The sequence below is a fragment of the Pseudophryne corroboree genome, chromosome 3, assembly GCF_028390025.1.
Source record: "Pseudophryne corroboree isolate aPseCor3 chromosome 3, aPseCor3.hap2, whole genome shotgun sequence".
Classification (NCBI taxonomy): Eukaryota; Metazoa; Chordata; class Amphibia; order Anura; family Myobatrachidae; genus Pseudophryne; species Pseudophryne corroboree.
In genome coordinates, this window is record NC_086446.1 from 764147768 (window position 1) to 764171283 (window position 23516).

Sequence of the window (23516 nt, forward strand, 5' to 3'; positions counted from 1 at the left end):
AGTACAGGGGAGAGGGGCGCCGAAACATATCTTGCTCCAGGCACCATGATACCTTGCTACACCTCTGTGTGTATCTGATAAACGTGGTTCATACTGGTCAGCACCACACTAAAGCCTTCTTATTACAAATATGACTGACACCTTGGTGGATTACTATGTGTGAGGTGGTGTATATTCCAGCACAATAACCTTTTACACTATAGGTGTAGAAAGAAACAATATGCAGTTTAAGTTAACTAATTGTTTATTAAATGTCAATATGATTTACACAATTTTCCTGTGCCTTGATTAGTTCAGGTCTCAAGGTACATTGACACAAAGACAAAAGAGTACAAAAGGAAAGGATAAGGAAAAGAAGTTGGGGAGAGAAAAGAGGGGGAGATGAAAGAAGAGAAAGAGAGAGAAAAAAAATAAGAAAAAAAAATAAGAAAAATATTTTGAAAAAAGTTAATTCTTCATATATGATTGGTTCAGAAACAATTGTCCATCGAGGATGGTGTAGCATCAATGAAGGGTCCACAGTTCATCAAATATCTTCTTAGGTATCTTGGTACTTTAAATATTATTTTCCCACAAGGTAGCGACACATATATGCAATTTGGTGCACGTTCCACACACTGAGTGGGTTCCTAGTGATGAAGGGATGGATTACATATAGTCATTGATGTGTATTTTACGATTTCTGGTATACTTCCCAGTCCCTTTTTCTGTATTTTCCCTACCCAAACTTTTTGCAGTTTTTTCCCTTTTTTTTTAAAATGTCAGAAATGCCAACATGACTGTAGACATTGTAATGTCAGCAGGACTCTCAGGCAGCGCCTCTGGGGGAAATTATTCAAATAATCCTCTTCACATTTTCACAGGGTTTTTTCCATACAGTTATCACATTCCTGATCTTACTCAAGTTGCAGCCTCCAGAAATCTCACCACTGGGGGGTGATTGGATAATTAATTACCTATATCACGTATAATGACACATTTTTGACATTTTAAAAAAAATGCAAGTTTAAAAGTTTGTCAAAGTACAGTATATGATTTTTTCCCCCCCTTACGCTGTACTACTTTTGTTATCATTATCATTATTACTCAGTAAAGCAGAGGTGGTTTATCTGTGGCCTCAGACTTGCAGAGTTCTGGTTCATAGGCAAGCGCCGGTTCCCAGGAAACCCCCTGCCTCATGGCCCAAATTATGACTACAATAGCATATAATAGGATTACGTTGTGAAATGACAAATTAATCTGGATTTCAATTGAACACAATACATTTGCATTAATAGACTTGGCACATCAAGTCAGACATACAGTATGCACCTACAATACAGACAATTGATCACTGCGCTGCTCTATATCATAGGAGTGGAAGGTGATATAAGGATCTTCTGAGTCTCTGCTAAGAATAAGTCCTACTATTGGACACTCTCTCACCCATGTATCCCTCAATGCTGCTCCTTCATAATCCGCCAATACAGGAGGAAAATACTCTATTTCACACACTAATTCATGTTTGTACATGCATGCCTGCGCAGCTGTGATTTTTCAGCCTACGGAATTGCTAAGCGTCGCAAGTGAAGCATCCACCCAGGGAAGAATATACACGCCCATCAGAGTGACCGCAAAGTCCTCAGCACATCAAGTCTATGGTCATGCAGACTGGCCGTGGCAGTAGTGACACTGGCGCCGTGTTTCTCTATGTATAAGATCGCAGCTGGAGGCAGATACACAACTCGAAAACGTCCATAACACGGCTGCGTTTTTGCCACCACTCCCACATTAACTCCCCCAAACGGTCCCCTCATGTCAATCACTCTGAAAATTAGTCCTCACTGCGAGCGGCACTGCAAAGGTATCTTGGTGCGTGTGCAGTGAGATCGCAGGGCGCATAAAGCAGTCTACCGATAATCGCTCAGTTATATCATTATTGCGTACAAATCGGAATCACACCCTCTGATTATTATTCCCTAAAATGCAGAAGGTACAGTCTATGAGCAAGAACACAGTGGGGATGATATTGAGTTGCAAGGAAAGCAAAAAACATGGGGGTATTTGGATTCTAAGTGGGTACTTGTGGAGGTGTGAGTGCATGTGGTGCCTTTGGTGGCATGCGGGTTTCTGAGGGCATGTGCGCCTATTTTGGAGAAAATGGGAATACTGGCCCTCATTCCGAGTTGATCGCTCGCAAGGCGAATTTAGCAGAGTTGCTCACGCTAAGCCGCCGCCTACTGGGAGTGTATCTTAGCTTCTTAAATTTGCGAACGATGTATTCGCAATATTGCGATCACAAACCTCGTAGCAGTTTTAGAGTAGCTTCAGACTTACTCTGCCTGTGCGATCAGTTCAGTGCTTGTCGTTCCTGGTTGACGTCACAAACACACCCAGCGTTCGCTCAGACACTCCCACCGTTTCTCCGGCCACTCCTGCGTTTTTTCCGGAAACGGTAGCGTTTTCAGCCACACGCCCCTAAAACGCCGTGTTTCCGCCCAGTAACACCCATTTCCTGTCAATCACATTACGTTCGCCGGAGCGATGAAAATGCCGTGAGTAAAATTACTTTCTTCATAGTAAAGTTACTTGGCGCAGTCGCAGTGCGAACATTGCGCATGCGTACTAAGCGGATTTTCACTGCGATGCGATGAAAAAGAACGAGCGAACAACTCGGAATGAGGGCCACTGAGTAGATAGCGGTTAAAGTTTTGAGCAAGTGAGAACTTTGAAGCCCTCTGGCAATGGTTTGGGCTTTGCAATGTTTTCAGGCGTTGATTCATTCTTATAATTAAAGATGATGTACTGTCCTTTTGAAGGTTGGAGGGCAAGGGCGTAGCTACCATAGGTGCAGGCAGTACAGCTGCTATGGGGCCCAGAGCTGAGAGGGGCCACCTTCCCTGTCAAAGTTACATATGTTATATAAATTTTTTCGCCATTGGGTGGTACAAACTTTTTCCTTGGGGCCTGCAATATATCTAGGTATGCCACTGGACCTGCTCATTGTACTGTAGTGTGGTATAAAATAATCTGGATGGCATTATAATGTTATATAATATGAACCGGGGCTCTGTAATGAGGCACAATATGAACGGGGATCACTTTATATCATAATGTGAATTGGGGACACTGTGCGGCATAATGTGTACTGGCAGCTCTGAAACGTGACATAGGGTGAACTTAAGCACTACTGCGATTCATGAAATAAACTAGGGCACTATTATGGGGCATAACATTAAATAAGTCTCTACTATGGTTCAGAAAATGAACTAGGGCACTGTTATAGGGCATAAAATTAACTGCTGCTGCAGAGAAGAGTCTCTCTTGAAACATTGCTATGGGGCCCAAAAAGTTCTGGCTACGCCCCTGTTGGAGGGCCAAGGATCCATCACTGGTTTAGAGACTTAAAACAAAATGCCAAGTTATTATTGGTTATACTGTAGCTGAACCCCAGCTAGCTCAGGCTGATTTTAAAAGGAGTGACCAAATCCGGAGCTGTGTTTGAATCATCCCAGTTCTAGCTAACAGCTAGAATGTGTGGGCGTGCCAGGGTGGATAATTTTCTTCTTCAGCCAACACCACCAGACTTACAGATGCGTCCAGTATTAATGGGAATCTCAGAGGAGATATTATATGAAGTGGTACATGGGCAAGATTATGTCCACAAAATAGTAAGACTTCTTATTTACATAGGACTCATTACATAGGCATCATTGCATTCACATGGATATTGTTCCTATTTGAAGTCTAGTATACGGCTGGATAGCCGTCGGCTGGATGTGCTTCCATAGAAGTGCTGACATAAAAGTGTTATTATAAAAATAGCGTTATACCTGCGTTAAACCGAAGAAAACCAGAAGGAAAACATCAACACACCAACACTACCACAAAAGGACTGCCTTAATGCTCAAAAGTATGTAATTCACCTTATGCATATCATCCGTTTTTAAAAAACCTAGGAAAAGGCATCCCCAATCTGCTCACTACTGTTCTCTCTTATGCAAACTTATGTATGTTTCTTTATGTAATGATTTCTTGTAAATGACATTGCATGTGTGGGGAAGTTGCTCAGTGAAACAGTTTAGTATTGCATACTAACTGGTGATTACCTCCTTTGAACATTAACCCATTGTGGTCAGGTGTACTATGTCTTTATATTTAGTAAGGTATAGTCATGGTGTAAAGGACAGAGTATGATTACTGATTAGTAAAAGAAAACAAATACTGAGCAACATCCCCAAACAGGTAATTTCAACTTTAAACTTGTCATTTATTTTGTACGCTCTGGACATGGCTACTACTAACAAATGCACAGAAAAAATTCTTAAAGCTATGTCTGCAAATGCTAGGAGTTTAGGAGACAAAATTCCAGAGCTAATTGCGATAATGACAAGGGATAACCTGGATTTTGTGGCAATTACAGAGTCTTGGTGCAATGAGAATCATGACTGGGATTTAACTATACCAGGATACAATTTATTTAGGAAAGATAGAATAGGAAGAATAGGAGGAGGGGTAGCAATGTATGTGGAAAAAAAGCATAAATGCTACTTTAATACAAAATATTGAAGCCAAAACTGAGGCCCTTTGGGTCACCATAGAAACTGGGAAGAAGGACATTATTCGCATTGGGGTGATCTATAGACCACCAGGCCTGGGGCAGGATTTGGACAGGAACCTATTGTTGGACATCTCTAAAATGGCTTTTAAGGGAGAAGTCATAATCATGGGAGACTTTAATTTACCTGATGTAAATTGGGAGGGGTCTTTCGCAAGTTCAGCTACAAGTGGCAAATTTCTACATTCCTTACAGGGAGCATCTCTCAAGCAATTGGTGAGGGAGCCCACTCGCAAAGACTCAATATTAGATCTAATTCTTACAAATGGTGATAGGATATCTGATATATATGTGGGTGAGCACCTGGGATCCAGTGATCATCAAGCAGTATGGTTTAGTATAAAGACAGGATCCAACTCCTCTCACACAAAAACAAAGGTGTTGGATTTTAGAAATGCAGACTTTGCAAAAATGGGGAGATGTTTAAGTGATTCATTGGCAGACTGGAGGAACTTGGAAGGAGTGCAGGAGAGGTGGAAAAAAATTAAAAGTGCATTACTAAGTGTAACAGACCTTTGTATCAAAATGGTTAGGAAAAGCACCAGGAAAAGGAAGCCAGTGTGGTTCACAAAAGTAGTATCAACTAGTGTGAAAGCAAAAAAGATGGCTTTTAGGAAATACAAACAGACTCAAAATAATAACGACAAAGAGGAGTATCTGGACAGACGGAAGGATGCTAAGAAAGTGATCAGACGTGCAAAGGCAGAAGCTGAGGAGAAAATGGCCCAGTCAGTAGATAAAGGGGGCAACATTTTTTTTAAGTATATAAGTGAAAGGAGAAAATCAAATGGAGGAATAATAAGACTTAAGACAGAGAGTGGGCATTTGGTGGAGGGAGACAAGGCAATAGCAGATCACCTGAATAATTATTTTTGCTCAGTATTTACTACAGAAGAAGGGATGGGGCCACAGTAAATTGCAAGGACATTCATAAAAATAAGGTAGATGAAAATACATTTACAGAGGAGAAGGTCCTAACAGAACTTTCAAAACTAAAAGTGGATAAATCAATGGGACCAGATGGGATACACCCAAGGATACTCAAAGAGCTAAAAGATGTGCTGGTTACACCTTTAACAGAATTATTTAACCAGTCACTAAATACAGGTGATATTCCAGAGGACTGGAAAAGAGCAAATGTAGTTCCAGTGCACAAAAGTGGAAGCAAGGAAGAAGCAAGTAACTACAGACCAGTAAGCCTTACATCAGTAGTAGGGAAAGTAATGGAAAAACTATTAAAAGAAAGCGTAGTGGAATATCTTAAATCAAACAACTTACAGGATCAAAAACAGCATGGATTTACTGGTGGGAGATCATGCCAAACAAATCTTATTGACTTTTTTGACTCTGTGATGAAAATAATAGATCAAGGGGGAGCTGTATATGTAGCATATCTAGACTTTAGTAAGGCATTTGACACTGTCCCACATCGCAGACTGCTAAATAAACTTGAAAGCCTGGGGGTGGATTATAAATCAGTTAAATGGATAAGAACCTGGTTGCAGGATAGGAAACAGACAGTCATAGTTAATGGAGTGCAATCTATGGAGGGAAATGTTACCAGTGGAGTACCCCAGGGATCTGTACTTGGTCCAGTTCTCTTTAATATCTTTGTTGGTGACATTGCTGATGGTATTGAAGGAAAGATATGCCTTTTTGCAGATGATACAAAGATATGCAACAGGGTAGACACACCGGGAGGGGTCAAACAAATGATTGATGACCTAGGTAGGCTTGAGAAATGGTCAAGAACGTGGCAACTACAGTTTAATGCTAAAAAATGCAAAATCATGCACTTGGGTCTCAAAAACCCAAAGGCTAAGTATAGTATCAAGGGTACTATAATGGAAACTACTGAGGAGGAAAGAGATTTAGGAGTCACTATTTCAAGTGACTTAAAGGCAGGAAAGCAATGCAACAAAGCAATGAGAAAGGCAAGTCAGATGCTTGGTTGCATAGGGAGAGGGATCAGTAGCAGGAAAAAAGAAGTGATAATGCCACTGTATAGGTCATTGGTACGGCCCCATCTGGAATACTGTGTCCAGTTCTGGAGACCCTATCTCCAGAAGGATATAAATACATTAGAGAGTGTACAAAGAAGGGCAACTAAAATGGTGCATGGCCTACATCACAAAACTTACCCGGAAAGGCTAAAAGATCTTAACATGTATAGTTTGGAGGAGAGAAGGGAAAGGGGAGACATGATAGAAACTTTCAAATATATAAAGGGTCTTAACAAAGTTCAGGAGGGAAACATTCTTCAAAGGAAAAGAAGTATTAGAACTCGAGGGCATACATTGAGACTGGAAGGGGGGAGGTTCAGGGGAAATTTAAGGAAAAATTACTTCACAGAAAGGGTAGTGGATAAGTGGAATAGCCTCCCATCAGAGGTGGTAGAGGCTAAGACTGTAGGGCAATTTAAACATGCTTGGGACAGGCATATGAATATCCTTACAAAGAATCAAGGTTAAAAAAGGGTTGAGATTGCCTAAAGGATAAAATAAAAAAGGGGCAGACTAGATGGGCCAAGTGGTTCTTATCTGCCGTCAAATTCTACGTTTCTATGTTTCTATGACTCATAGTCATCATCATCATCATCATTATCCTCATCAGGATTATCTCAGTCACAGTGAATCAGTTGCAAATCCCTGTTTGTGATCCATTCTGGATACATTTCAGCAGCACTGCACAGCATACCATTCATTTTCCTTCACTGACTCAATTGTGTCAGTCTGAGTTGGCTGCTCGCATAACAGGCCCTATACAGACCTATAAAAATACCTGGCTACTGTATCTCAGCTTGGATTATTGTTTCCTTATTCTGCATTGCCTGGACCGAGAATGATCCCACTGTTGCAGCCACCAAATGTGAGGGAACGGGGTTCCTTGGATCACTCAGACTGATGCAAGGTATAGATGTAACATAGCAGATGCACTTCAATAATCTGGAATCACAACAGGATAACAGGCATGAACCAGTCACTAGGTGCGCACAGAGTCTGGCAAGTGGCAGGGCACAGTCCCAAAGTATGTCCATTGCACAGTCCCAATTCCTTATGCTCACAGTATATTTGTGTCTATTACCGGGGTAAGTCGCAAATATTATACTTCCCCCAAATGTAAGAAGGAGGGGCCGCAGCAGGTATCGGTTCCTGCTGCGATCCCTCCATTGCTGCCTGCAGCCGCATAAACCATAGGTTTCTATGCGATGCATTCCCAATATTGGTCCTCGCAGCTGAAGATGGCAGTAGCCTATGGGCTACAAATTGCATTGCTGGCAGGGCAGAAGGTTCGCCTGGAACTCTTCCTGGGAGTGGCCTCTGTGCTTGTGCGGTCGAGGTGACCACGCATGCGCAGTGTCTCCGGCAGCCGTCATTGCACATCGCAGGGATGGGCTGCTTTCAGAGCCCCTGTCCCTGTGTTTGCATAAGAATACATTCCATTAGGGTTTACTCTCCTTTCTCTCTGCGTGTTGCAGCTATCTACTGGGTGATTTCAATATTGCTATTGATTGTCCAAAATCTGCTGCGCATGCCTCCAAACTACTCTCTCTAACCTCCTCTCTTGGCCTCTCCCAATGGACTGACTCCTCTACTCATTAGGCGGGCCACTGCCTTGATCTAGTATTCACCAGACTATGCTCCATCGCTGAACTTACTAACACTCCTTTCCCCCTCTCAGATCACAACCTTATCACCTGCATGCTTTCCTCTGTTAATTCAAACCCTGTGTTGTGGAAGTTCTCCAATCTTCCTCAAACTCGCAGAAATATTAACACAATTAATCTTCAAGACCTTTCCACTTCACTCCAACAACTGCTTTCACCTATTTCTGCATTCACCTCTCCTGAGATGGCTGTATCACACCTTAATGAGACTCTAGAACTAGCCCTTGATGAAGTGGCTCCAGCTACCCATCACACTCCACGTAGGCCTAGATGTCAACCATGGCACTCCAAATTAACAAGACAACTACAAAAACTCACACGAAAACTTGAACGTCAGTGGCGTAAATCTTGTATTTCAAGTGACTTCCTCACATATAAGACAGTCTACCATTCTTATAAAAATGCCCTGGACACTGCCAAACAAACATGTTTCCAAACTCTTATCTCTGCTCAAGCCTCTAACCCCAAACGACTCTTTAATACATTTAAATCACTTCTGAATCCTCCCGCACCTACCCCACCAGCCACTATCAAGGCACAGGATCTTGCTTCCTACTTCAAGGAGAAGATTGCTAAGATCCGAGATGAAATGGTATGCTCTTCGGCAGCCAGTGACCTGCTCCGTTCTTTACCTGAACCCTCTTGCACTCTTTCTTCATTTGATCCCACAAATGAAGATGAAGTATCATCACTCTTCTCATCCTGCTTCTCTACTACCTCTCCTCTTGATCCTTTACCCTCACAAATAAGTAAAGCTCTGTCTCTGGTGCTCATCCCTACCTTAACTAACATCTGTAATCTCTCTCTCTCTACTGGTATTTTTCCTTCACTCTTCAAGCATGCAGTGATTACTCCCATTTTAAAAAAACAAAATTCTGACCCTAATGCTCTCTCAAACTACCGCCCTATCTCTCAGCTACCTTGTCTCTCTAAGCTACTTGAGAGACTTGCCTACACTCGACTCACACACTTTCTCAACTCATACACTTTGTTGAACCCTCTTCAGTCAGGCTTCCGTTCCCAACATTCCACAGAGACGGCACTGACTAAAGTGGTTAATGATTTGGTCACTACGAAGTCTAAAGGCCATTACTCACTACTTATTCTTCTAGATCTATCTGCTGCATTTGACACTGTAGACCACTCTCTTCTCATACAGACACTACAATCCCTAGGTCTTAAAGACACAGCCCTTTCTTGGTTCCTATCATACCTATCTAATCGCTCCTTCAGTGTTCGCTTCTCTGAATCTACCTCATCTTCGCTACCTCTTTCAGTTGGAGTACCGCAAGGCTCAGTCTTGGGTCCTCTGCTTTTCTCTATCTATACCTCATCTCTTGGTAAACTAATCAGCTCTTTTGGTTTTCAGTATCATCTGTACGCAGATGATACTCAAATCTACCTATCCTCCCCTGACTTGTCCCTATCTGTACTGGACCGTGTCACTGAATGCCTTTCTGCCATCTCATCCTGGATGACATCTCGCCACCTCAAACTTAATATTTCAAAGACAGAGTTAATTATATTTCCACCGGCCAATAGTAGGTACCAACCTGATATCTCTATCACTGTTGAAAGCTCGACTATCTACCCTACCCCACAAGCTCGCTGCCTAGGTGTCATCCTTGACTCTGATCTGTCCTTTGTTCCCCACATTCAATCTGTCTCAAGATCATGTTACATGCATCTAAAAAACATATCAAAAATACGACCATACCTTACACAAGACACTGCTAAAACTCTAATCCACGCTCTCATTATCTCCCGCATTGATTATTGCAATAGTCTCCTAACTGGTCTTCCCAAAACGAGACTCTGAATGCAGCGGCGAGGCTTATCTTCCTCGCTAGACATTCATCGTCTGCAGATCCACTCTGTCAGTCCCTCCATTGGTTACCTGTACTCTACCGCATTCAATATAAAATACTTTTACTCACACACAAGGCCATTAACCTAACTACACCAACGTACATCACTTCGCTTATCACAAAATATCTCCCAACCCGACCTCTTCGCTCTTCACAAGACCTGCGTCTCTCATCCACACTCATTACTCGCTCCCACTCACGACTGCAGGACTTTCATCGGGCTGCACCCACTCTGTGGAATGCCCTACCACGCACAATAAGACTCTCCTCTAGTCTCCAAACCTTCAAGCGTTCCCTCAAAACTCACCTCTTTAGGCAAGCGTATCAAATTCCTGAACCGCCCACATAAGTTTCATAAACCTTCCTATCAAATTACATCCACTCTGTACAGTCCACACATATCCTCACATGTCTTCTCATTCTATGCAATAGATAGGACCTTTCCTTGTGTACATATGCCTATTTCCCTATAGATTGTAAGCTTGCGAGCAGGGCCTTCCTACCTCCTATGACTGTTATCACCCAGTTTGTTATTGTTATTTCAAATTGTAAAGCGCAACGTAATTTGCTGCGCTATATAAGAAACTGTTAATAAATAAATAATTCGGGGGATAGAATCGCATATTGCAATGCGATCCTGGGTGGTAAGATCCCACCCAGATCGCATTCAATTGGGGAAATTCAAATGTTTGAAAAGTCAGTTGGGTGTCTGTTTATTCCTATCTAATAGACAGGAAAAAACAGACACCCAACCAACTTTACAAACATTTGAATTCCCCCCAATATGTAATCCATGATAAATGGGCCCCTAAACCTCTTCCTCCAGTTCAACACATCTCTCTCTCTCTCTCTGGTTTATCCCTGGGAATCTCTTTGTATAAATACAGAATAGCTTCAGGCTAAAGGGGGTCATTCTGAGGCACTCGGTAGCTACGGATTTTCGCAGCGCAGCGATGAGGCAAAAAATAGGCATTTCTGCGCATGCACCGCAATGCGCACGCATACAAAGGCCGTTGTGGTTGTGCACAGGTTCTAGCGAACCTTTCATTCGTACTGGCGGCCGCAAGAAGATTGAAAGGAAAGGGACGCTTCTGGATGTCAACTGACCGTTTTCAAGGAGTGTTTGTAAAAGTGTAGGCATGGCTGAAAAAAACGCAGGCGTGTCTGGGCGTTTGCATGACGTCAAATCCAGACACGAATAGGCTGAAGTGATTGCAAGCCCTAAGTAGGTTTTGAGCTACTCAGGAACTGCACAAACTGTTTTTGCTGAGCTCGGCTGCACATGCATTCGCACTTCTGCTAAGCTAAAATACACTCCCCAGTGGGCGGTGGCATAGCGTTTGCACGGCTGCTAAAAACTGCTAGCGAGCAATCAACTCAGAAGGACCCCCATAGGGTGGGATCAGAGCCTCTCAAGTGGCATAAACTACTAGAGCAAACAATATGAGTACATCAAGTTGATAAATTTAGATAACCTGTGTTTCGCTGAACTGAGAAAAGAGTTACATCACTTATTGGGAAAAACCTTCTGTGGAGATTTAAAAAAGAACTACAGTACAGTATCTTTTGGATTATACAATAGAATGGGTTGGACTTGACTTGCTAATGTAATTACCAATACAAAAACACAGACATAACTAGATTACTAGTAACACATACAGTAACCTTGACAAGTGTCTGAAACAGCAGAACAACAACAACATATAAAAAAACCCCAGCATGTTTCAATAGTAATCAGTGTATAATGTAAAAGCATAGCATTACCTATGACTAATAAAATACACATTGGGCCAAATGTAATCTGTAAAAAGATAGCTGTAAAAGTACCTGAATGCACTACTTCATACTGTGAGACACGAGGTATGGGGTGGAGGATAACCCTTCATGTCCTCACAATAATTAAAATACACTTTATGGCATTGTTTGTGCTGAATTAGAGATCACAGCATGACCTGGTTGACAAACATGAGTTTTGTGGTCCATTGGCACTGGGAGAAGCATGCCATGTCACAAGGGTTCTGTCCATATAAATATGGACAGAACCACCTGCAGCAATGTGGGTGTAGATAATATGGAGTGGGATGTTTGTCGGAGCTCCCCACTTAACCAGGATGCGCAACACTTCACTAAGAGACTGAAAGGGCGCAGGGCGCAGAAACAGGGAAGGATCGGCAACCTCTTGAGGTACCGCGGAGCCTACGCAGTCCTAGGTTCTTCCATGTGGGCAGTTAAGCCTTAATGCAGTGCCCATAACAGCATAATGAACCTGTATGACCCAGTCAAGACAAACACACAAGGAGATGAAAGTAGGTGTGTAGTAATAACTTAGGTCTTTGGTATGACCCCCTGGTTAACAAAAAGATATTATACAATAGGGTAGTCTTTCTGGTAATTATTTCACAATTGTTCCCAGTGCAACAGATTTTTTTTCTCTATCTTCTATAATGACCTAGTCAAGACTCAGCTCCAGCCATACACTGTATAGTACCATGCCGTATAAGGCCTGTATAAGCTGCTAGCTGTTCTGCATTTTTTGCCATTGGATCCAGTCAGTATCCTCTAGAGTGGTGAGCAGGGGCGTAGCCAGAACTTTGTGGGCCCCATAGCAACACTTTGAAGGGGCCCCTGTCCCAATGCTTCTAGAGAAACACCTCTTTTTAGCAGTTGTTCATTGTATGCCCCATAATAGTGCCCTACTTCATTTACTGAACTACAGCAGAGCCTTAGTTAATGTTATGCCCCATAATAGTGCCCCATGTTTTATAAAATGTATTATGTCACATTGTAGGGCTGCCAGTGCCCATTAGCCAATATAGTACCCCTAAATCACCTTATTATAAACTGTACAGTGTCCACAGTTCATATTAGGCCAGACTATAGTGACTCCACCTCAATTTGTGCCACAATTCATATTACTGTATGTAACATTTTAATGCCATCCAGTTCATTTTATACCACAGTACAATGAGCAGGTCCAGGGGTGTAACTTGATATATTGTAGACCGAAAGGCACAGATTTGTAAGGGCCCCACTGGTGGAAAATCTATACAACACATGTAACTGACAGTGAAGATGGGCCCCACTCAGCTCTGGGCCCCATATCAGCTGCACTGCCTGCACCTTTGGTAGCTATGCCCCTGGTGGTGGGTATATCACAAGCAACAATCTTCCATCATTTTACCCAAATCATTGCAGCTACAGTATGAAGAACCTTTCCTAAACTTGTATAAACTTGTGTAAACTTTCCCAGCAAAGAGTCACAGTGGCTTGAGCTGAGGGTAGCTTTCTGTAGTCATGCAGGCATGTCTAATATCCGGTCTCTAGGTCGACAAGACTTAAGTCGACAGTGTCTAGGTTGACCACTACTGGTTGACAGTAACTAGGTCAACATGGTTTCTAGATCAACATGGACTCTGTCAACATTTTCTATGTCGACATGACAAAAGGTCCACCCGAGTTTAAAAAATAATAATTTTTTTAACTTTCATACTTTATGATACACGTGGACTACAATTGGGAACGGTAACATGTGCCAAGTGCAGCGGTAGTGGAGCGAGGCACCTTCCACAAAGCATGGTGAGCGAAGCGAGCCATGTGAGAGGACACGGTTCACTAATTGGGGTTCCCGGTCAATGTACAGAGAAAACACCCAAAAAAGTGAAAGAACTCATGTCAACCTTATGCTATGTCGACCTAGTACATATTAACGTAGAACCCTTGTCGACCTGCTTACTGTCGACCAATAGTGATCAACCTAGACACTGTCGCCCTTACTCTTGTTGACCCTCCATACAACACCCTATCCTGGAAGTGGATATGGGTCAACACAAATTAGGTTGACATGCATTAGGTCGACAGGTCAAAAGGTCGACATGAATTTTGACTTTTTTTGGTTTAGCTTTCTTCGTAAAGTGGCGGGGAACTCCAATTAGTGCACCGTGTCCCCTCGTATGGCTCGCTTCACTCGCCATGCTTCGGGCGCAGGTTACTATTCTCAATCGTAGTCCACGTAGATCGTAAAGTACGAAAAAGTACAATTTTTTTTTTTTTTTTAAACCTCATGTCAACCTAATGACTGTCCACCTAAGTGGTGTCGCCCTAATGACCGTATCCCCTGGGAGCTATAGACTGTACGTACATACATCTCCCCAGTTTCCCAACTCCGCTGCTTGAGTGTCACTCTTGACTCTGCCCTCTCCTTTGCACCCCACATCCAAGCTCTGGCACAATCCTGTCGGTTAGGCAAAGGGCGATCGGGCACTGGTCAAGATAATACAGTCATACATGTGGAAACCAAAACTGGACAATTTAAACCCTTAAGAATTTGGGAAGAAAAAAAAATGCAGTTTTTTTCTTTATATTGTCCTAGTTGGTGGTGCGCCCAGAGCAAAAAGTACATGTACTGGCAATGGGAGAAAGAAGGATCTTGTGTGGGCGCACTCTTATACAAGAGAGGAAAAATTCTTATCATATGTGAAAGAAAAAATGTTTAAAACATAATTACCCATCTAAATGATCCATAGAAAATAAAGAAAATTATGAAAAAGATTTAAAATGTTCTGGTCTATTTTTTCACAAAAAGTGATTGGAAAGGTTGTAGACACTCAATTGTCTTACCCCCAATTCCCCCGACCAGTACAGAATATCTGTATTAATGGGACCGAGGAGTGGTCGTGAAAGTAATAATAAGTATGTCTCAATAAGACCAATTATGATTGGAAATTATTGGTCACCAACAATAGAAACCTGAATTAGTGACAGACATCACATGTATCAATAATAGAAACTGGACGGAAAACTACAGTAAAGAGGTATTGTAAGAGAGATATTTAGTGGTGATACTGCTGTTGGTGTCAGAGAGGAAAATTATTCCTGCTCTACAACACCAGGTATTCGCAGGAAGTCTCCTTTCCAGGTACTAACCCGGCCCAACGCTGTTTGGCTTCCAAGATCGGACATTGGCAGCGTGGTATGATAGAGAATTTATATGATCCGTACACCAATGAGAGTGCACCTATATAAGAAATTAGTAAAAGGAATGGAAATATGTCTAGAAGAAAGGAGAGAGGGTGAATAAGTAAAGTAAATAAGAATAGGTGGATCTGCTTTCCACGTTAGGCACGGCCCAACAAATCCCAGTGAGTGGATGATGAGTTTAGTTGAGTTTATGAGTTGATGTTTTGTCTCCCTGTACTGTCCTTTGTACGGCGCTGCGAAACACATGTAGCACCTTATAAATAAAATGTAACAACAATAAATGTAATAATACATATGGCTGGGACTAAAAGCCTGCAGAGAGCCCGCAAGGGCTTTGTTGTGCTCGACCCCCCCCCTCCCCCACACACACACACTGCCGGGCATCTAAAAGCCAGGATCCTGGCGTTGGTATGGTTACTGCCGGTCACGCATATCAAACCCATATAAATAGGTGCCACACCTATTCCATTATATGCACGTGGTGGGCGATGAAAAACAAAAAAATAATAAGTATTGTAGCTGGCTATCCTGGCTCATGTCACAATGCCTTTACCCTCAGTCAGTTAGTGCTCATTCTAGCACCCTGCACCTAATCAGTGAGGAGGGTACATTTTAACTTTGAAGGCCAAAATTTTAGATGTGATTTATTGCTACAGCCACTGTAGCTCTAGCGATACATCATGTACTGTATAAAATTTGCCCATAAAAATTTAAGTATACCCTCTTTATTGATTATGTGCAGGGTATTAGAATAAATACTAGTCAGTCATCTCTTCATCATAGAGATGATTCCTCTTACATCTAGCCTCAATATGCCATTAACAAAGCTAAATATTTATCTTATTAAAAACACGTTAAAGGTTAAAGAACACAGTACGCAATTGGCGCAAAAAGTACCGCAGGGGTACTCCCTTAACTATACCTTAAGGAATGTACTTATACTCTAAACCTCTGTGTAGTGGTAGAGTGTAAATGCAACACAGTGTAACCTTATTAACTTCAAAGCTGTTTGAGCGTCACCGACGCTCTGAGAGTACTTAACACTATAAGAAATACACAGATACCTGGCTCAGGGTCCAACGCCTAATATATATATATTATGAATGATATACTTGCAAAAGAATTAATACAAATACAAATCATACACTACAATATAACATAGACTACCTAACCAGATAACTACACAGGAAATACAATACAATACAATACTATTTAAGGGAAAATAAGAGAGAAAGAGGGGAAGAGAGAGAGAGAGAAATGGCTCACAATAACAATTTTAAAATTTTAAAATTTCTAGGGAAACTGGGGATCCATGGCATAGTTCATCAAAAATCTGTGTATAAGGTTGTCAGAACTTCAATATGATCAATATGGAAGTTCAATATGATTGAATATCAATATGATCAATATCAATATGTCAGAAGATCAATATGATTGCAGAGAAGCTTACACGTGTGAGGAACAATCGCTGCGCAGTTAGTCAATGCTGATGAAATACTTGAGCTTACTCATACTGGCTGTCCCTATATACACAACCCTACAATACCGCATGGGACAGAAGCTAGACTCCATTTTGGGAAAGCTCCACTTGATTCCAAAGACTACACCACATGGCTGAAAGGGGGAGGGGAACACACCTGGCAGCAGCCATTTTAGATTTGCAGGTCCAAACACATGGCACTCTCTACTACACCACAATCACATAGCAGAAGACACAAGACTCCATTTTATTCCAAAATGTCCAAGCCTCAGAACAATGCATATGTTCTGATTTTACAATTCCAAACCATCTAAATCACCTTTCACAATTTCAATCCAACTTCCTAGAACCATCTCATTCACCTTCACATTCCAAACAACTTCCTAGAACCATCTCATTCACTTTCACATTCCAAACAACTTCCTAGAACCATCTCATTCACTTTCACATTCCAAACAACTTCAGTATCCCAACAACCAGAGCATATTCATCACAAGACCAGATCACAATGTAACCACACATCTCAGCCCGCCACTGCCACAAGCACATGCCCAAACGCAACTGCATGGTGGTATTTATGATTAACAAGATATATATTATAACTAACCAGTACAATCTATTTTAAATCACCATAGGCAAACAAACACCACAAATGCTATGCTACAGGTTGTCCAATGTCCCAGCTACCATCACAGACTCCCAGATCTATCACACAAACACCCAACAATCACACAACCAAGTTACAACATCCTATCTAAACCAGAAAGCAATCTGTCTATATTTCCTTATCTAGCCATGTGAATTCAATACTTAGCCTTTGGTGCCTGGTGATGATCCAGCCATGCTTCTGGGAGCTTTGTTCTGAGTGTAGCTTCATTACATCTGTTCTCTGAGGCCACCAGCAAAAACTGACCCCCAACCCCCCCCAGACAGGAACTATCCTCCTGTGTGTCTGTTCCTAGGGGAGGGGTCTCTCTCTCTCCTTTGTATATGTTAATCAGGTTCAGCCCTGAAAATCTTAGTAAAAGGTTGGCTTGATCATCCATTGTTCTCAACAAAGTGATCTTAGCTTTTATACATATAATCATATCTATCCGCTGCAATGTCCCACAACTTCACAACCAGCATCAAACTAACCCACACATCATTCTGCTTGCTTCAATACCAAACATGATGGGCGCATCTGGTTCTGTTCAGATAATACATATTCATGACATCAATTCATCAGCCACTTCTAAATCTCCATGATGTCTGGTGCTTGACATTATTATAACCATGTACTGTATGAAACAAGCGCCAAATCCATCTCCGTGCCATGTCCGAGCAAATGCGTGTGTTTCCATATATTGCTGTGCTCGCTGCGCATATTTGCAAGTATAGCGACTTAAATGTGTGTGTGGTTTGTATGTTCTCTCTATGTAATATTTTTGACTTTGACAGTCCACCCTTTGGCAGTCACCAATAACTGCCACTTCCTAAAACATTTCAAAAAGAGAAAAATATATGTCATATGTTAATACATTTCCATGGTTGGGTAAGGGAGGAGAGAAGAAGGTGGGAAAAAGGTATGACCTAGTGAGATAGCAGAAGTATGTATGTATGAATCCATGTTTGGGGGGTCATGTATCATCGTGCCGTACGTGTTTTAAATCAAGCTTCGAGGTATTGCGAAGTATACATTTGAATTCCTTCTTATCCCGTACTAAGGGTCTGTGGATGGGCTGTCAAACTTTACCGAGCTCGTTTCGGCTTTTGGTTGCAACAAAATGGGGGAGCACATTTTAGTTGATGATACATGAATGGGGGAATATGTGATTGCTGATATCTGTGCCTGTATTCCCTATCGACTATGTGTGTCACTACCTGAGGGTTGTAGAAATGAAGATAAAGAACACTTATGGTAAATGCAGTGGTATTCTATGTCAGGTTAATGTACATTTGTCGGTTGAAGTCTTGTTCGGTGTCTGTTGGTTGCAGTCTTCTTTGTGCTTTTGCCCATAAGGTGCGGGCAAAAGCTGTCAATGTCCATAGATTTACATAAGTGTTGGGCTAGCGTAATTTTAAAATTTCTAGGGAAACTGGGGATCCATGGCATAGTTCATCAAAAATCTGTGTATAAGGTTGTCAGAACTTCTTCTTTAATCCATCTGTTGTCTGTATATCGGCTCATCAAATTCCTCGTCCAAGTGGGTCTTTTTACCTTGGAGGAAAACGGAAAAACAGGTGAAAGAAACGGACCGTATAATCGCATTTTCATCACATCATTGTTTCTACAGTTGGGTCATAAATCAAATCCATTGAAATTACAGTTTCCTCACTCCTTAGACTCATTACCTCAGGTAGTACTTTTCCAATATAACACAATCCTTCAGAGTTTGGGGCAAGCCGCTCATACGCCTTTCTCCCGCATATGAAATATGCATCATCGGGGAGAACATATGGGACGGAATATGTCATAACCATATTACAAACCTTCCATGTGAAATCTCCTAACCCTAATTCTCCCATCTGTTTAGTACACGTATCAGGTTGTACGATATGTGCACAGTATCCTGGTGATACCTCTCCAACTCTCGTAATCCTGTTTCCTAAGGTATACCTATACCGGAAAGATTTTCCTCTACTGGCTATGTGGCGTATAAGCTCTGTATCTGTAGGCATTCTATCTGCTCTATGCGAAAAGGTCATGGTTTGGTTACTCCATGACACTTCCCAATTTCCCGGCTTTCGGGGATTGGAGATGTTAAAACATAATAGGGACCTATCCACATGATATTGGTGGAGCTTTAAACTAGGAGGGCTGGAGATGTTAAATCTCCTGTCCACCGGTCTCCCACCCTTTAGCTCAAGTACCTCCCCTACCGTTAAAGGAAATGGTACTAGCCCTGATTTGCTATGACCTTGAGGCACTTGAGAGCATACCCAACAATCTGTTTTATTCAACACACTACCCACTAAAGAGTGATAGTCACTCAAGGGATGCCGGTCCAGATGGATATTAAAACTGGATTGGCATTTCTTAATGCACCCATCCTCAATGACATTGTTACAGAGCCTACAGATACAGTTTTCTTCAGCTAACAATCCTTAAAAGAAAATGTTTACAGATAACATGGCTGCTGGATCGTTTCCGGTACTCGCCTTTGCTTGGTGATTGGGTTGTTATTGGAAATTTACACCTCCATCTTTATCATCAGGACCTTTCTGGATCCTTTCTCGACCTCACTGATACTCTCACCGAAACAGACTGCTCTGGTCAACATCATGGTCAACAGGAAAATCCATATCACAGGCTTTTGGGGCAAGTCCATCTTACAGGAGGAGAAAAGAAGAAATTTGTAATGGGGTACAGAAAATCAGTTTGAGGGGGAGAGAAACTTGTTACGATAATTAGTTCTCTAGTCTTGTTGTTCTTCTTGTTCCGCTGTCATCTCAAAAGGTGCTGTCTTTCAGTCTTCCAAACGAACATTCCGATGATGCAATCTTTCCTTCCAAATCAGCGATCTCTCTGTAAGGAGCAAAAAAATCTTGCATTACCATTTGTCTAACTGATGTGTGACATACCATCTTTAAAACATGAAAGCATGAGTGAGAAGAGAGAGAAAACAACAACAGCAAAAAAAACAAAAGAGAGAGAACAATTTATATGCATGTGTATATTACTTAAATCAACAATAGCCATCAATAGGAAAAGAGAAAAAAAACATTTTTCAAACATTTTTAAAACATTGTCAGATCGTCAGGCTGTCATATCTACATGTCCAATGGTTTCTTTGCGCCGTCCCTCCCCCCAGCACCATACTCCACTTTCTGTATCTGGCCAGGATACATTGATGCGGATAGGTCATGCTGGGGTTTGGTAGACTTCTGCAAAGACCAAGCGGATATGCAATGTTTGAGTCCTTACTAATAATCGTCAGAGATGGGGAGATAGAGAGAGAGAGAAAAAAAAAACATTTCACAGATACATTTACAATGTTTCACCCGGTCATTCCTGTGTCTTCAGTGAATGACCTCCCTATTTGTTAACCGTTACCTCAGGCTTACCATCAGTCCTAATGATCACCTTTCCTGACCACATATCATGGGTGTGGCCCAAAATTCTTCCTATATGATCCCTGATTATAATTTGGTGTGTCCTAACTTTTGCTCATTTTCATGTCTAGGGGGTCTGACTTTATGTGGGCTATTACAGTTGCTGGCATAATGCCCTTCTCTTTTGCAAAGATCACAAATCCTTGAGTTCCTCCATGTGCCAATGGCCTGGGGTTTTGGTTGATTTGATGCCTCCTCAAACGCTTGGATGCTCATCACCATCAACCGCTTTCCCTGTACCTACCTGATTCCTTGGATACCATGATTATGTCGTTGTCTAGGGAGTTGATATACCTTCTGTGAATCTTTGATCATACAGTTAGATCTTTCCTAGGATCTGGGTAATCAGACATGATTGATCTCAATTCTGTCCGGGACCAGGGATGGCGCATTGCACTGTCCTTGACGGGAATGGTTCCCTGATCGTCAGTCTTCCCATTGGGGACTGTGATCACCCTGACAGGACTAAACTCAATTACATCACCTTGTTTTGGTCTTACAATATGGGGTACATTTGTTTGTGCGTGATATAAAACATTGTACGTACCTGTGGACACGACCTCACCTGACCCTCCGTTAGGGGGTTTGATTATTGCCTTTACCAATTTGGTCGCGTCCACCTGGATGTCTTGTAGGCTGGCTGCTGGAAGAGATGCCGACATCGTTCTGGGCTCACTTTCTTGCTGATAATCCTGAGGGAAGTTTAACATGGGGTGCGACTTGCACAGGTTAACATTTGTGATTTTTATACATTTATTTTTATAAACATTATTACATTTGTTACTTTCGTTCTTAATACAGTTACTAAGTGCATTTTTATCATACAACATTGTGCCATTTCTCTGCAACCATAATCCTCTCCATTGCCATGTCTCTCCTCTCAAGATGAAAGTTAGGTATGTAAGTTACATTTCTTTGCATTTCACTTTCCTGTAGCCATAACTGCAAACAATCATCATGTTTAACTCGTTTCCAGGATTTTATGAGACAGATCCTCCGCCTTAAATTATGCAACACCTCTGAGTCAAAACTACCTATCCCAGGAAATGGTGCTTTATCCCCCGCAGTCATTCGTGTCCATTCATCACAAAAGGTCTCAGTGTGGGGACCATACTTCCCCCACATTACTAACCGAGCAGACCCTCGGGGTCTGCAAGCCTCTGCAGTCTGAACCCTGACTGCTGAACGTCCCTGTGTTGTGCACTTGGCTGCCATTGTGGACCTCTTTTAACACAGAAAAACTTCCTAAAATGCACCAAACACAGAAGTCTACGGTGGGAGTTTTCCAAGCTCTTCCACCAGCTTCTTCTGCTCCGGGTATCTCCGGTCCGCCTTCTAGCAGACACGTGTAGCCGTTGCAGGCCCTATCTCTAGAGATTTTACCAGTGAAAATTCTCTTCCTTTTTTTTTTCTTTACACAAATCACGCTTGCATGTGCTTCCCACAACACGTATGAGGGCAATTTACCTCGTATCACGTTGCGTTATTGGTCACACCTACAACCGTGCGGTCCAATCGTACCACTTATAGACACTTGTTGCCCATAAATGGTAGGATCATTGGAGTCTCCCTACTGTGCTCCAAAACAGCCAGAGCGTAATACCACGAAAACTTTATCACACTCTGTTGCACGTTTTCACTCAGACCGTGCTCATCACGTTCCACTAAAGATCACACAGATCACAAAGTCCACAAAGCGGGATTCAATACCGTTTTATCACACAGATCACAAAGTCCACAAAGCGGGATTCAATACACTCATACCGTTTTCAACCCACTATCATTCTTATAGTTTTCTGATCAGAAAAATAATTTCCCGTAGTCTGATAGCTCTCCCCAGAGGCGTTACAGTGAAGTAAGGTATTTAAACTAAGTTTTGGAAACTGAAATCAATTTGTGCTATGATCACGTGGCTATACTATACCGCCCCCACTAGAACAATGCTATTGTGCGATTTGAGTTTTGGTGGGCGTACCCAGACGCTCCGTTGCGTAATATACGCTGCGTGCGTCGGCCTTTGTGTTGCGTTCGCGAGTCTCAGTCTTTTGTTAGAGACACGTGTACGCTGGCCACAAAAATACAATTAGCACGTTTATCAATGTAGATGATCTTTAACTGTAATCATCTACCAAGCACCACACAGGTCTTTCCTTGTATCTCAGGTAAAGCTGTGCGTGTGTCTTACAATTTACCCCTTAATGTATTACTTTTACACTTTAACTATTTAAATAGCGACAAATCTCTCTTAGCACGTTTATCAATTCAAATGGCAAACAGGAAGGTGAGATATGTGAAAGTACACAGATGAAAATGCAATTCTAAATTTAATCTAATAACATACATTGATGTAAGCACACGCATATAGATTTTACATATAAGTACCAATCACTATTACTTATGATTGACTATGATATAGATTAAATAAATGCATTAAAAAAAACTCATTAAATGATGATTTCTTTTTGACAATGGATGGCTGATTATTTCCTGAGTCAACTGAAAATCAGCCGTTCAAAAAAAAATAAAAAAAATTGACCTTCCCAAAATGGCCGCTGCTCCTCCCCCTTCCACCTCCATGAGGGTCACACAAAATGGTGGACAGACCATGCGGCCTCTCCTGCCATAAAGAAAATCACCATGCTAGCTCCCAAAGTAACTTTTAAATGTACTTTTAAACCTACTTAAACAGATAAACAATCTAATCTTAATCAAACACGATATGATCCATTTGAACCTGGTTTTGCGACAATAAAAATACATTTTAGCATCTTAAATATTATGAGAAACGCCTTGTCCCTTAAAATTTCCTATCAGCGTCTTACTGATACCACA

The 23516-nt window shown here is 41.8% G+C and overlaps 1 long non-coding RNA gene across 2 annotated transcripts in view; it reads right to left on the reverse strand.

The window, feature by feature from the left end:
* Positions 1 to 226: 226 nt before the first annotated feature.
* The window catches only part of LOC135056804 (uncharacterized), a 202369-nt gene continuing 179079 nt past the window's right edge, over positions 227 to 23516 (reverse strand). For both annotated transcript variants that reach the window (XR_010244076.1, XR_010244075.1), the window contains one exon: positions 227 to 629. This is a non-coding gene — a long non-coding RNA (uncharacterized LOC135056804). The remainder of the gene's footprint in view (positions 630 to 23516) is intronic.